Source organism: Cryptomeria japonica, chromosome 11 (genome assembly GCF_030272615.1).
Source record: "Cryptomeria japonica chromosome 11, Sugi_1.0, whole genome shotgun sequence".
In the NCBI taxonomy this organism is placed as follows: domain Eukaryota; kingdom Viridiplantae; phylum Streptophyta; class Pinopsida; order Cupressales; family Cupressaceae; genus Cryptomeria; species Cryptomeria japonica.
The window spans coordinates 542,435,560-542,451,789 of record NC_081415.1 but is presented as its reverse complement, the minus strand read 5'-3'; the positions used below and the strand labels follow the sequence as shown (position 1 = coordinate 542,451,789).

Genomic DNA, 16,230 nt, shown 5'->3' with positions numbered 1-16,230 from the left:
GGCACACAAGATAGGACAAAAGGCCAAACAAAAGGAAAAGAAAGACAAACAAAGACAAAAGGAAAAAGACACTCAATACAAAAGGTAAAGACAAAAAACAAGACCTCAAGTCAACTAGCCGAAGAGACCTCGATATCAAAATGTCTCAACCACTAATATCATTCTTGAAAAATTCTCAAGAATACAAGTGATCACATAAAAGAGAAAGAGCATGCATCATCCATGAACTACAAATATCGAAGGTATGAGCTCATGAGAAGAAGAAAAGAGAGAGCATGGATACATGCTAGATGTGTTGTTCTAGGTGATCGATGAGAATAATGATGAGAAAGGACACAAATACATACCCTAGATGTGTTTTTCTAGATGATCCATATTGGGGAGGAGAGTATGAATAGTCTAGTTGTGTTACTCTAGTTCGAATCATCCTTGTGTGTGTGTGAAAGTGATGTCTGGTTTCAAGTACATAGCACCTCGTATAAGAGTTTGTTTCCTCTGGTTTCAAGCATGAATCAATCTATTTAAGACATATAATGTAAATGCAAATGCCAAGGGATGAATGTCTGGTTTCAAGAACATCCCGTATAAGAGTTTTTTTTCTTTGGTTTCGAGAATGTATAACCCCATTTAAGACAAATACATGCCTAGTTTTGAGGACATCCTGTATAAGAGTTTGTTTTATTTGGTTTCAGTGATGTATACCCCATCTAAGACATATATCAAATGTTGCATCTGGTTTCAAGTGTGAAGGATCTCGTATAAGAGTTTGTTTTTTTTGGTTCTAAGTTTGAACACTCTATTAAGACATGCAAAAATATGGTACAATATGGTACAAAAGAGGGCGATATTCATGCCCACCCCCCCTTAATATGTCAACATATCCCTATGTTGATGTCTTAAGGAAGATAAGAACAAGGATACCCACCTTCAACATCGAGGAGATATATTTTAGGCAACAATGTCATAAATCCAAGCTAAAGAGGGAATGCTCTTAGAAGTAAGGATAAGATAGTTGAAAAGGAGATATATTGTAACGAGTGTAAAGAGGATCCTTAGAGGATAAAAAATCTTTTCTCAAAAGACATCTACCTCCAAGAGGAGTTCTTGAACAAACATAACAACTTCTACCAAAAGAAGGGAAGGATAACAAGAATGCATATCTTCCCCCTATTGTTAGGTGAAAGGGATTCTTCATGAAGCACAACACACTTTTGACCCAATGTGAGGGGTAAGTTTATAATATATGTACATTTCCAATTGAGTTGTAGCCAAGGACATACACCCCTTACATAAGAGAGAATCCTTGAGTAAACAACAAATTCACACTAGGAATGACATCAAATCATAAACAAAAGACCACTCAACAAAGGAAAAATGGATCCTTACAAAGGATAAGAGAGAAATAAATAATTGCCCCTCAAATGTAAAGACCATGAGAAGAATTACAAACTCTAAGGAGAGACTAGACATAAGACAATGCACAATATACTCACATAAATAAATATTCAATGCAAGAAAAGACATTTATATATATAAAATGCAACTCTAAAGAAGAGGTAATCTTAAAAGGGAAGAAGAGAACATTAGAAGAAAAGATAACATATTCCACTTAAGAGAAATATTAACCATAAAAGACATACCATTCTATGCAAGAAAGGATATCCAAACATGAAAAATGCAACCCCTAAAGGAAATAGTGACATTTCAGATAAAGAGAAAGAAGAAATGTTGCTGCCTAAAATGTTTGATATTTGAAAAAGCATCACCTCTTATGATAAAGATCCCCTAATAAGTTAACTACTAGTGTCATAGGGTAAGGAACAACATGAAGGATGAGAAGAGTGCTAAGGCACTACTTTCTCACTGGGAATGAGAGCAATATCAGTTAAAAGATCTATGCAATCCCTATCAAATTGTTATTGAACAAATTCCTTGAATGCTTTATATTTTCCAAGGGAATGGTAACTTCCACGATGAAAAAGATAATGCTGACTACCTTCTTTATGCTTCTTGCTAAACTTTATGAAAGGAATTTTTTTTTCTTATCAAACTTTTATTTCCAAAAGATTCTAGTTGCTAATCCTTCCTTATCATCTCTAGGATTAGGCTTTGTATCTCATGATGTAGGAAAAGGATTGTTAGAATAAGAAGGATTGTCATCTATGATTATAACTATGCCTCTATCAATGAGTCCTTGCATTTCATTTTGAAAATTAGGACAATCATTAGTAGTGTGATCATTAGTTTGGTCATATGAGCAAAAATGAGTTTTTGAAGAAGAAGCACTTTTAGCTGAATGATAGGTTTTTTGTGTTGCGAGATGATCTTTGAAGTCTTGAATGCTAAGAAGATCATCCATACGATAATTATGATAATGTCCTAGGCCTTCTGTGCTAGCTTTTGTAGGAGGTTTTATTGGGACTCTAATTCCTTGTTCAAATTTTCCAAGTCCTTGTCCTCTAAAACCTTGTTTTGATAATATGTTAAAGCCACTCCTATAAGAATCTCTTAATTGAAAAGGAGGAGGAACATTATAATGAATTTATTTGAAATTTGTAATGTAAGTGTATTTAGAAGGAACAAAGGGACAAGTAGATGAAGATGAAATATCTTGTGGAGGAGGATTCTCCTTTCTATCATCATGCATATCCTCTTTGGTAGATTGGGAAGGAAGATCTTTATCATCTAAGGCCTCATCTTTTCTTAATTTTATATTGGGAGATAGATCATGAATAAAATGCATAACATAATCTTTACTACAAATGTTTTGATGACTAAGATAGGCTCTAGGAGAATAAGGAGGATCTAGAGAGATAGAAACACCAATATTTTGATCTTGCCTCCCTTGCACTAGGGTATGTACATGAGAAGAAGGTGGTGCCATTTTTCTCTTTAATGCTTGATATCCATTAGAGAGATCATTGATAGGAGTATTATCTTGTTCTTAATTCACATTAGATACCCTAGGATAGGTACATGTATTAGGTTTTCCATTAACATCTCTAGGATTGGGATCTACAAAATCTTTAATATGATCTATATATGCAATCTATTTTCCTAAAAATATCACAATAAAAAAACATGCACTCTAAATGAAAGCTTTGAGATCTAATTGATTGAAGGGAAGGAATTCAAAAATTCTAAAAATGCAATATGCCAAAGTGCTATGGATGAAAAGAAGCAATGTGAAATAAAATAAGCCATTATCCAACTCATGATTATGATAAATATAAGTGAAAATAAAAGTAATCATATGTGAAATAGCAAGTAAATTAGATCTATTAAGTGACAATATGATTTTTTTATAATCAAATCTAAAAATTTATAAATAATGCAACCAACAAATCAAATCAACCAAAATTAATTAGGGTTTTTATGAGAAAACCTCTAAATTTATGTAATTTGATTAAAATGAGATCTATGAATGTAAATTTGAAATTTAAATGTTTCTAAATCAGATCTGAAATAATTAATCCAAATTAGACAACCCACAACTCAATTTTAGAATTTAAAAATTAGGGTTTTTGTGAAATTAACCTCTAAATTTTTTAAATTCAATTGGAAATTAAACTTGTAAATATAAATTTGAATTTTAAATTGCATAAAAATTGAGATATGAGAACACAAATAAGAATTAAAGGTGTAAGGAGTTAGGTTCACCAAAATGTAATGGTGAAAAATTAGGGTTTCTACCATAGAAGGATGAAAGCCACGAATTTTTACTTAGGTACCAACACATTAGGGAAAGATGGGAATTTGATAGATCTTAACCTAGGAGGTCTAAATGTTGATCAAATTCTAGGGATCTTGGATGAGCCTCTTCTTTCCCTTGAGTTGAATTGATTTGTTGAAGATGCTAAAATTAGGGCAATTAGGCTAAAATTGAAGTAATTATGCGCAAACGGTGAGGTATAATAGTTAGATCGAGCCATGAACATGGATTTGAGGATTATAAGAGTATTTAGATTCGTTCCTAGAAGGAGCTCTTGATTTGTCGAGACCATAGCAATGGTCGCTCTGGTCCTCCACACTTTTCACACTCTAATGGAGGATTGATTCGTCACTGTAAATAAAGCCAATTTTGAAGATTGCAACTCCGTACTTGTTCCTATGCACACTAGAGTAGGAAAATAGGTTGAAAATAGGGGTTTGCCTAAGTCAAATTCTAGAATTAACCTTGAATGGAATGTTGCAAATATTGAAATAAATAATGGAAAGATATACCTTAGATCTGCAATGACTGATAATGATGCTTTGCTTCTTGAATGTAATCACTTATGTTGTATGAAATGGCATGAACAAGACAAAACCCTAATCACACACACATTTTTGTATATGAATGTTGTAATTTGCTCCACAATGGTAGTATGAAGAAAATGTAGCCTTGAAGATCTCTAGAAATGCTTGATGATGAACACTTCAATGCTTGAATGCTTGGATATGGAGACTTAAAATGCTTAGGATGAAATTAAGTTGATCAAATTCCTTTATATATGAGGATCTAGGTCAATTTATTGATTAGGCCAACCTCCAACAGTCACATAGAGCCACCAAATTCATTTCCTGCTAGAGAGATAGGTCTCATCCCTCCTTTGAAAATTGGGTCCCATTGAGGGGGACCAAGGCGCTACCCAGAGAGGAGCACACCCGTCCAAAGAGTCATTTGGTAGGTGTATGTGGCATAAAAATTGGAGTTAAGACATTGAACAAACTCGAATAGGAGATGAGGGGGAGATGCACTAAAGTAGGGGCACAAACATGAGGTGTAAATTGGCCCTATGGCAATTTACAACGCTATAGGTCCATCCCTCTTTCAATGTAATGGTTAATAAAGAAAAAAATGGTGGTTTTGTTACCTTAATTGGTGAAACCCTAATTTTCTCACATACCAAAATATTTTGATGCATATATAAAAAAATTAAATCATCAAATAGTTCAACCAATTTAAAACTGCTACTACAAATATACAAGCAATTTTGTGCCTTGAAATAGTGGTTTTAAGATAAATAAGGCAATTTTTAAAAATTGCATTGCAACTTTGAGAATATATCAATAGCTAGAGAATATTGAAGTGAATTCAACATTTCTAATTGCTAATATCAACAACTTGACCCCCACTTAATTGCCCTTTCTCTAATGTAGTTTTAGTTTGGTAATCCAACTTTAGAGGCTTGTATCTCAATCATCCAAGCTCCTTTTTGCAAGCAATTATTTTATCTAGGGAAGAATATCATAAGATTCATAATGGTGTAGATATTTGTTTATTTTTTTGTGTCATTTTTCCAAAAAATTCTAGATTATCATGAGTGTTGTTCAGTAATTCTCATTTTGGGAACTTCTAGGGTTCTATTAGGGCTCAAATGGTTATATTTATTGGTAATTTTTTAAAAGTGCATAATATTTTTGTGCTTTCTAGTTGTATGATCAAATTGGTCCCATTCTATCAAAAAAATTATTTCATTTTTGTGGCCAAGTTTGGCATTTGCATGCACTAAGATCAAGTTTACTTTTTTTTATTTGGGTAAGTGACATGCCTATAATTGCATTAAGTATAAAGTGCTAAAATAATATATTGTTGAATAGATTCAGATTGATTCAATAATTTTTGCCTAGGTAATCTTGTGGTGTTTGATTTCTTTCTTTTCTTTGTTGTGTGCTCATGCAATGGGAAAATCTTCAATTGAACTCCTAAATCCATATAATTATTCTTCATGAAGAATAATGCAAAAAACCTAAGGAGGTTTGGGATACTTTTAAATTTTTTTATGGTAAAACTAATAATATTAGGGGATATCAAATTGATAATGATTTGAGGAATCCTAATCTAAATGGTTATGGCCACATCTAAGACTACATGTCCAAGATCAACTAAGAACATAGCTAAAAGATTGCAACATAAAGGAGCAATAATAATTGATTATAAATATGCCATCAAAGCTTGATCCTCAATATTCAATATTTATTTTTGTCTTTTAAAACTATTAACTTTCTTTGGGAGTCAGATATGTTGATCCTACTTTTGACGACTTTTTAAGTCTTCTAATCTAGGAGGAAGCAAAGTTAATTCAAATGGCCGTATCATCAAACATTTTAAACCACAAGCATTGGTGGCTAGTGAGCCAAAGGTACACAAATAATCAAGGAATCTTGGACAAGAAGAAAAAGAACAAGCTACACAAAGATTCAAAATCCTCTCTCCCAAGGGGAATCATCTAAGAATGAGAATCCGAAGTTTACATATTGCAAGAAATCAGGTAATGTTGAGTATTAGTGTTATCAAAAATAAATTGACGAATTGAAGCATCTTGTTAAGAAGAATCAATTATATTTTCTTTTAATTACTTCAAGGGTTTCATCTTATTCTTTTTCAAATTTAAAGAGACAAAAGAAGCAAGCACTTGTTGTAGTTATAAATTTTGAGTTAGAGAGGTGGATAATTGATTTTGAAGCTTCACATCATATAGCTTCATGAATCATCACATAATATGTTCTCTTCATTTGAGTCTTGTCCATCACCACACGTCCTAATGGCTAACAACACATATATGTACGTTTATGGGAAAATATATGTTGACATGGAAGATAGATCATTTAATGATGTTATTTGTGTTCCTTCATTGTCAACCAATATCCTTTCTATTTATTTGATTACACATGGTGGAGCAGGCAAGAGTGTTGAGTTCACACCAATTTTCATCATCATTTACAATTTGCATTGAAGAGATATAGTTGTCATTGGGGAGTGATGATGATCAATCTTGATTCTACACCTTCTCATATTTTGATCCTATTGTTCTTTTGGTTGGTGATCACACTAAGGCATCTAGTGTGGATACTTTTGAGGAGATTCAATATGGTCATTTGAATCTCGACCTTCTTTAATCAATTGAGGACCTAAAGACATGTGATGGCATTCCATTTATTGTTTCTTTTGATGTAACTAGTATTTATATATCCATTGATTCTAATTATTCAATGCACAATAGGATATTCATAGTCTTCCAAATTTAGCTTCTTGGAGAGATTACTTGTCATACATTATAGGTTTATTTTGTGATTCATATCTTGCAGAATTGGAGGGCACTATTGAGGATATTAATCTTATCTTTGATGTTATTTCCTATGGAGTTGCATCATCTTATTCATATATTGTGGGGAGCATTTAGACCCTCTTGTTTCTTGTCTACCTCATTCAAATACTTCATACCTCTTCATATTATTTCCAAGAAGAAATCCTATGTACATTCTTGGTTTTGTTTCTTCCCAAGGAGAGGAATGTTGTTTGATGAGATTGGATCATCTTTAATATTTTTTGTTGGGCAACTACCATCATAGAAAGAGACTACTCTTTGAGCTTCTCTCTTTCTTCTCTCTTATGGGGAGATTGCTTTTTTTTTTTTTTATCACATGGGGTTTTCTTATTCTCATCTTTATTTGAGAGAATTTTTATTTTATCTTTTGTTGAGGAGTTTTGTCCCATTAGGTTTTCTCCTTTTGTCTGTAATTTATGAGAGATTCAATTTGTACATGGGTGCCTAACATGGCCTTGTAGCTAGGACCCATCTTTGCGTCATTACATCTTGTACATTCTCTTAGGTTTTGTGTAGATGAGGTATTTTACCTAACTAGTTCATCACTTACGTCTTATTCACACTAGTTACTTAATTTTACATAGAGCACACACAAGAAACTTATCACCTTATGTCTCAAGTCATAACCCTATGCCTCAAGTCATAATATTAGGGGACATGTCATAACCCTATGTAATCCTATATCTCATCTTGATCTATATAACTAAGGGGGCTCCATTTGTATTCTAAAATCCACAATAATTGTAATTGATTTATTATTTGCATCCTTTCATATAATAGAATTATTCTCTCATATTTTATCTCTCTTGATTTCATTGAAGCTCATAGATCTTTGGTTGCTACATCTACACACAAGTCTTGCATAGTATAGAGCTCATTTTATACCAACTCTTACAAATGTGAGTTCTACTATATGGTGGCAATAAATCCTCTTAAACACTTAACAATGGATGTTTCTCAAGATTTTGAATATCACAAGTCTCATGTGGTGGGGCATGTTGTGGACCTACTAGAGTCTTCTTTGGAGGCTTTTATTTTTTAGGGTGTTGGTACGATAATAGACCCTTGACCATTTATATTGCCTGATGATCATGTCCTAATAATTTGTGTAATTCTCACTGGGTGGTTGACTTCTCTAGCCAAATGATCCTCTCTTATGTTAACTATAGATGAAGTCTTGTAGAGGAAGCCCCCTTCACTAAAGAGGAAGTCTTAGTTTGTTATCTAAAGATGGAAGAAAGATCTTTCAAAGCATTTATCTTATTCCCACACTAAGTTGAAATGTGTGATTTTTGCTAGTTCTCATTTTTTTTAAGTTCTATTGTACTTTTCTCCATGACATAATATAACTAATTATAACTTCCAATTGTTTATTGGTTGTGTATGTGCCATTTTTATTCTATTTTGTCCCATTTTAATTCTTATTCTTCTCATCCTATGAAATTTCTTGGTAAAAGGGTTGAGACCCTTGTTTCCTATTTTATCTATAACAAATTTTTGTTGCTGCAATATACCCAACTTTTATTAATGATAAAAATTAGTTGATTGTCTTTTTTAAGACTAATAGTTTACCATTAAACCCAAGCTAAATGCATATCTTGAAGTACTCTTTCAATCATCAATAGATCCTACCCAATCACTAGCTATATCCAATAGATCCAAAATTATTATAGCTAGTGTATACAAAACACCAAAGTTGCTTGTTCCATGAACATATGTAAGAATTCTTTTTACTGCATGAAAAATGAATCTCACTTGACTTTGCATAAATCTTGAAACCAATCTTACAAAATACATGATGTTTGATCTAGTAGCAATAAGACACATAAGACTAACAATGTATATATCATTTTAGAATCATCATCCTTGGCTAATTTTTCATTTATATTCAAAGGCGTGTTCATTGGTTTTACAACTCTTCATTTTAAATTGTCAAGTAAATCAGTTTATTTTTTTAAATGTCACCATTAAACTATCTTCTAATTCAAGAAAACAATATATCAACCCTACTTTTGTCATTTAAAACTAATTCTTCATGGCATTTTAAAATTCTTCTATTAACACTTTGATATTGCTTGTGTAAATCAAATCATACAAGTAAATCATCAATACATTTGAATTTGACATAAAGTGGGGGTTTGCTTTCACTCCTATTCAAGCCTTTTCTTTTTTTAAAATGCCCATTTACTCTATTGTACCAAGATCTTGATGCTTCCTTAAGCTCATAAAGAGCCTTTTCTTAACCTATAATGTTTTTTGTTCTTGTCTTGCAAATCCATAACTTGGTGGTTATTCTACAAATACTTCTTTATTCAAGAAACCATTCAAAAAAGATGATTTAACATCAAGTTGAGAATTTTTTTACTTAAATTATGTTGTCAATACCAAAATAGTTATTATAGTATCCAACATAGAAACAAGAGCAACACACTCATTTTTGTACAAGTATCACTTTACATCTTTCAATGGATCCATCAACTTTATATTTCAATTTGTAGATCCTTTTTAGTTCAACAACATTTTTTTTTTGGTGGACGATCTACTAACTCTTCTGTTTCATTCATTTCAATGACAGCAATTTATTTATTCACAACTTTAATCCAAACTTTATATTTATTATATCTTAAAAATGTGTTTATTTAACTTGAATATAAGATAACAAAACAAATTTTGAAGTTGAATCAAGACTAGTAGTTCCTTCATAATTTTTTTTTTAAAGTGTTTTTACCTTCTTTAGAAGACTTGAATTTGAAGGGGGATTCGATAGAGAATTGTTGTAAAATTTTAGTTATTGGGCCAATAAAATAAGTGGGAAAATCATGTTTTAGATATTTCTATAAATGTCTGTATTTTTTATGTAATTTTTCATTCCATTGTCATACTTCATCTCAATTAGAAGCAGGTCACAATTGGCAATCAAGCTCTATCGTATTGGATTATATAGTCTATAAACCCTTTGTCTCCTCATTTTAACCAATAAAATAAGTTTCTCCCTTTTATCATTATTTTTCATATTTTCTATTCAATCATACAAGTATAAACAATGCAACCAAATACCTTAAGATAAGCCACACCAAGCTTTATTCCACTCTATGTCTAATAAGGTGTCATATTTTTTACTCTATTCAGCAAGTAAATAGATGTGCCTACATCTTAATCCCAAAAAATATTTGGAAGACCCTTAGCTTTAAACACGTTTTTATCCATCTTTACAATTGTACATTTTTTTGTTCAACTACTCTGTTTTGATGAGGGATATAACTTATAATCAATTGTTATCTTTGAATTCCATTCTTTCTGAAAGAATCACAAAATTACAAGCAGTCAATAAATCTATTGCTCTTCACAAATTCTAATCCTCAAATCCTCAAATGCTTAATTCTATTCTATAGTGCTACTAAAAACTTCCCAAACAAATCGAAATTTAATCTCTATCAACTAAACAAACCAAATTTACTACTCTGATACAAATTGTTAAATTTAAAATGAAGTCCACTCCTGTAAAACTAAGCCTTTCATATCATTTAAACATTGCCCCAAAAATTTCAAACACATATTAGCTTATTAGCTGATAAACATATACAAAAGAAACTCCAAGCTGTAGAAACAGTAATTTTATTTACAAGTCTGATACATACAATCATCGTGTCCTTGCAAACAAGACGCTGATTAGCAGCTAAGACAGCAGCCTTCACAGAATTTTCTCCTACACAATATCACCCTCCGAAACAAAACAGATTTTGAGAATATGACGCAAATAGTCAAAATAGAAAATGAACACTATTGAAGTTTTAATATATGGAGAATGACTTAATCAAAAAAATTTAGGAGATCAAGTAATAACTGATCAAACTGAATTGATCAATAACTAGATTGAGTGGTCTATAAGAAAGTAATTTATAAGATCTACAAACTGAACTGATCAACAAGATTAAGTGGTTTATAAGATCTACAAACTGAACTGATCAATAACGAAATTGAAGGGTCTACAAAATCTACAAACTGAACTGATCAGAGATCTATAAGATCTACAAACTGAACTGACCAACAACAAAACAAAAATCAAACCAACAAATTACAACATCTAATTTTGATTATCTCCTATATATTTTATTTTTAATGATCTTAAAGAAATCAAATGAAAACTGAACCAACCCCCAAAAAAAAAAAAATCTAACCAACAAATCACAACACCTAATTCTGATTATCCCCTGTATATTTTATTTTTAAAGATCAGTGGTCTATGAGACCTAAAAGCTGGGCTGACCAACAATAAAACAAAAAAACAAATCACAACACCTAATTCTGACTACCTAATTCTGACTATCTTTAGGGATAATTGATATTAAACTTGGAAATGGAGATGTTAGAAAAAACTATTGACAGGTAGTGAAAAATATCTGACAACTGGCAGTTTATTAAGTAGATATGGTGCTAGGGAGTAGGGTATAAGCACTTCCAGGTATTTGCATATTTGGCCATGATTGTTGCAGAGAGCGGGTAGTTAGTACGGATTGCCAAACCCTAGTCAAAACATGGAAAATCATAAGCACGTTAGTACAGATTGTCAAACCCTAACCAAAACTATTGACTGGCAGTTTGATAAATAGGTATGGTGCTAGGGTATAAACACTTTCAGGTATTTGCGTATTCAGCCATGATTGTTGTAGAGAGTGAGTAGCCCCCACGGCTGTTAAACCCTAGCCAAAACCTGGAGAATCATAGCACATTAGTACATATTGCCAAACCCTAGCCAAAACTATTGACAAGTAGTGAAAAATATCTGTGAACTGGCAGTTTTATAAGAAGGTATGGTGCTAGGTTTTAAGCGCTTTCAGGTATTTGCGTGTTCGGCCATGATTGTTGCAGAGAGTGAGCAGTCCCCACGGCTGCCAAACCCTAGCTAAAACCCTGAAAATCATAAGCACTTTGGTACAGATACAAGGGAGCTGGGGAGGCAGAACCTGGAAGGTATGGAACTCGTGAGCATCCAGACTCCATACACCTTTTGGCCCGTCCTGTCTCACAGCCTCCCGAAGAACCGTTGGCCTACAAATGGTCCGCATAAAGCTGTCCTGTTAAACGAATTTGAGAAAGGGACAACTATTGCTCCAATATGTTTAGAGTAATGCTTCATTTCTCCGCTCATCAGAGCATATTATTATACTGCCTGTGATACCAATTTTAAAATCAGCTGAAAATTTGTCATTCTCAAAAATAGCTCAGAGCAACGGTTTCACCGGCGGGAAAAATTGTACAACAAAGCAAAAGAGGCAAACCTCGTCATTATATGATTGGATTGACAGCTACATTCGGTGAAAAGTAAACTCCGTCAAGATCATGAGGACAGAGAAGATAGGTAAAGTCTTGATCAAGTACTGGTAGCATAGGAACATCTATGCTCCATGGATAGAAATGGGGAACGTTATATGCTCATCAATATTGATCTAAACAGGCCTATGCTCAAATTTCTTCGAATTAATGAATGAAATTTTTTAATAACCTCTACGAGGCCCACCTCATGACCCAGTTTATGGGACTAGGGAACAGTACATTGATTCTGAACTTCGTTTTCTGGTGTATCTTTTTTCAATCTTGCATTTTCAAAAAAAAGAAATTTTTCAAACAGACTTTTGCAGTTCCATCTTCTTTTTATGCAAGGTGATGATGAGCCACCCCATCTTTTCAACAAACTCCTTGTTGAAAAAATTATACTAAGAGCCAGCTGTCAAAGATAACATCATAGTTTATGCAATGTCACTATGAGTTGAGTATTGAACTTCTTTTTATGCAAGGTGATGATAAGCGCCCCCATCTTCTCAACAAACTCCCTGTTGAAAAAATTATACCAAGAGCCAACTGTCAAAGATAACCTCATAGTTTATTTAATGCCACTATGAGTTGAGTATTCCATGAAGAAATACCATTCGATCTCTACCACTCCCCCATGATAGACATAATTTTTTTCTCTAAGTGATGAGAACTAGTCCTTAGTTGGGCTATCAACATTTAATTTAGGGAACTTCTCTTATAAATGAGTTTCCATAAGCAATGGATTAGACAAGTTATGGCATGTTTGTTTTCTTTTTAATATTATTTATAACATTTTATATCATGATAAGGGAGAATTGGGGGGCTTTCATTCCACCAAATTCACTTCACATGATTTGAGACTCATCTTTTATGAAGTTAAGGCCTTGCACTTAGCTAAACTCAACCCTTCATGGACCCATTCAAAACAATTCAACTTCACTAGTAGATCAAAAGCTTGTTGACCTTTAAAATATTTTTATTAATAACATATAATAATTTATCTCTTTTGATTCTTAAAGAGGATACGGATTAGATGAGTGATAATTTGTCTCTCCTCCCTTATTTTTTACATTTTAAGTAATAATATAACAATTATTCTCTTTTGATTCTTAAAAAGGATATTAATGGCTTGTCTCTTCTTTCTTGTTTTTAATATTTTAATCAATAATATAACAATTCTCCTATCTTGATTCTTTAAGAGGATCTTTTCAAGGCGACTCTTATTTTTATCTATTTATCATTCATAAGTATTACATTTGATTAATAATATATCAGTTCTTCTCTTTTAATTCTAAAAAAAGACTCCCTCAAGGTGACTCTTCTTCTTATCTATTTATCTTTTATGAGTATTAATAATTAGGAAGAACTTGAAAATAACTTATTTTAGGATTGTTGATAATGTTTTGATTAAGATAAGTTCGTTTTGAGGAGACCATAAACCTTATGCAACACATAGAACAAGACAAAACCTATACAAGTTCCTAGATGGGGCATAAAACAAATACAATTGTAGCCAGTTTGCAAGCAACATCTAACACAATTGCAACAAATTGGAGTTGTTGGTATATTTAAACTTTCAAGAAGGTCCTTAGGGTTTTTTACCATGTCTTTTGCCAAAACCCTAAACCCTTTGAGTTTTTGACACTATGCATTCTTGTTGTAGCTTTTCTAACTTCATGTTGTCTAGTTTATTTAGTGTAATCACTTAAGTGCTATTGTTAATGCCCTTGAGGGTTGTGGTTTTATCATTCCCTATCTTATTCACTAGTTTACATATGTTAATTTTCAAGATTTCAATGTTCTATGAGCTTTTTTCATAGCCATGGGTGTGTATACATTCATTCAATTACCACAACAACTACTAGGCTCACCATTATGGCATGATTTGGATTGTTTCATTTAAAATCTATAATTCTTGACCGAATCAAGGAGATCTATGTCATGAAAGTTATTGCAAACTCATTTTTATTGTTTTATTGAGCTATGATTTGAGTTGCCATCAATGTAGGTTGTCAAATTGACGTACATGATCCATTGATAATTTTGCAGGTTTTGAGTGGTCATTTTCCATTGCCTACATGTAGGAATTCTATTTTATTCAAGGGTTGGTCATTTTCATTTCTAGTGAACATTTTTGAGTGTCAAGTAGTTTTTTAGGATTTTGAAGTGTTGAATGTCAAATTTTCAAGAGTAAATTGGGTTCAAAAGAATATGAAGGTTAACGATTGTTGTGGATGTCAACACTAAATATTTCTAGGGTTGTATGTATGTCTTCAAGGGAATCTTTAACAATTAGTACAATTTATCTCTTGTCACATTTATTGACATGAATGTAAAGAATATTTGATAAATATTGCAGCATTTTAAAAACATTGTAAACCTTGTAGTGATCATTTGTTTCTTGAATATGGATTTATATATCATAACTCTAGATGATTAAGTATGTTCCATGCCTGGTGTTTATTCTCTAATGAATTTGTGTTTAGATCATCCTTTTGTGTTTCCATTCATTCTTTCTCTCGTCTTCTAAACTATGAATCTATTACCCATTTGAATAGGCATTGGTCCCACAAAACAAATAATTCAATCATGCTTATAAACAAACACACTCATTAACTGATAGTTTGAAGTTAATTTTCATATCTAGAAAAACGTTATGAATCATGTCCTTGTGTCATCAGCTTCCATATCCTTCAATGATGATATTATTAGCTCTATAAGAGGTATATATGCGGTTATCTATTCTTTAAACCAATAATAACTTTTGGAATTGAACTCATCCTAAATACAATTGTAAAACTAATATTTGTTCACCTTCAATCCCATGTAAAACCATCTCTAAGAATTTCCCCTCATGGATTAATGTTAAGCCTAAAGTGTAGGAAATCTTATTTTCTCTCGTGCATTGGCCTTTAACTGTCCATAATATGTGCTTAAACTTTTCTTTCACTTCTCTGATGATAACCCTTAGCCTTAAATGCCAAATCATATTTAAGATTTTGGATTATTTTTCTTGGGACCTGTAGCGTCCTAAAATTGCGACACTTGCAATTTTGACTGCATTTCGGTCTTCACGATGGCGATGCAACACGCAACCTGAATGGAGACCCCGAAACTTGCTCACGACACCAAAAACTACATTTTTCAAGCACCCTGGCCTGAACCTCCTTGCACCTCGCTGTCCCGGGAGGTGGGACCAGCGCGCCCAGTGCCCTGGTCCCCAGGACCATGGCGCCCAGCGCCCTGGTCCCTGGGTCCTATTTTGGGCCCGGTCTCCTAAGGGGACTTCGGGTCTTTTTGTTTGCAATTTGGGAAATTAACTTCCCTGGTCGGCCTAAGGTCGGGAAAATCAGTCTATTAACCCTAATTGACAAGTATATAAACTACATTTTCCTCTCTCATTTGGATAGATGGAAAAAAGGCGGAAAGCAAGATTCAAACATTCAAGCATTCAAGCACTCAAGCATTCAAGCATTCCTTCTAAATCTCCATTCAAGGCCAAGTGTTGCATTCAAGACAAGGATTCAACCATTGAAGAGGAGATCACATATTACATGCTACATACAACAATATACAACATACAACATCTAAACCTTCGCACATAAGGATACAAACATCCTTAGAACAAGGTATTAGTACTTGTTTTACATTACAGTCATTTACATTTACAGCATTTCTCATTACTTGGTTAATTCCAAAACCAGGGTTTGACCTAAAGGAAAACCCCTAATCCCTAACCCCCCAATCGTCTCCGCTTTTCTGTGTGTAGGTTGCAGGTACGCGGCTGAAATTGAAGATCTGGAATCCTTGTGCAGAGACGAACAGA

At 32.9% G+C, this 16,230-nt stretch overlaps 1 long non-coding RNA gene across 1 annotated transcript; it reads right to left on the bottom strand.

Moving 5' to 3' along the window:
- Nucleotides 1-10,671: 10,671 nt before the first annotated feature.
- LOC131041702 (uncharacterized) lies at nucleotides 10,672-12,673 on the bottom strand. The gene is made up of 2 exons (XR_009105069.2): nucleotides 12,371-12,673; nucleotides 10,672-12,261 (listed from the first exon to the last, which is right to left on the bottom strand). It is a non-coding gene; the product is annotated as an uncharacterized LOC131041702 (long non-coding RNA).
- Between the last annotated feature and the right edge of the window lie 3,557 nt (nucleotides 12,674-16,230).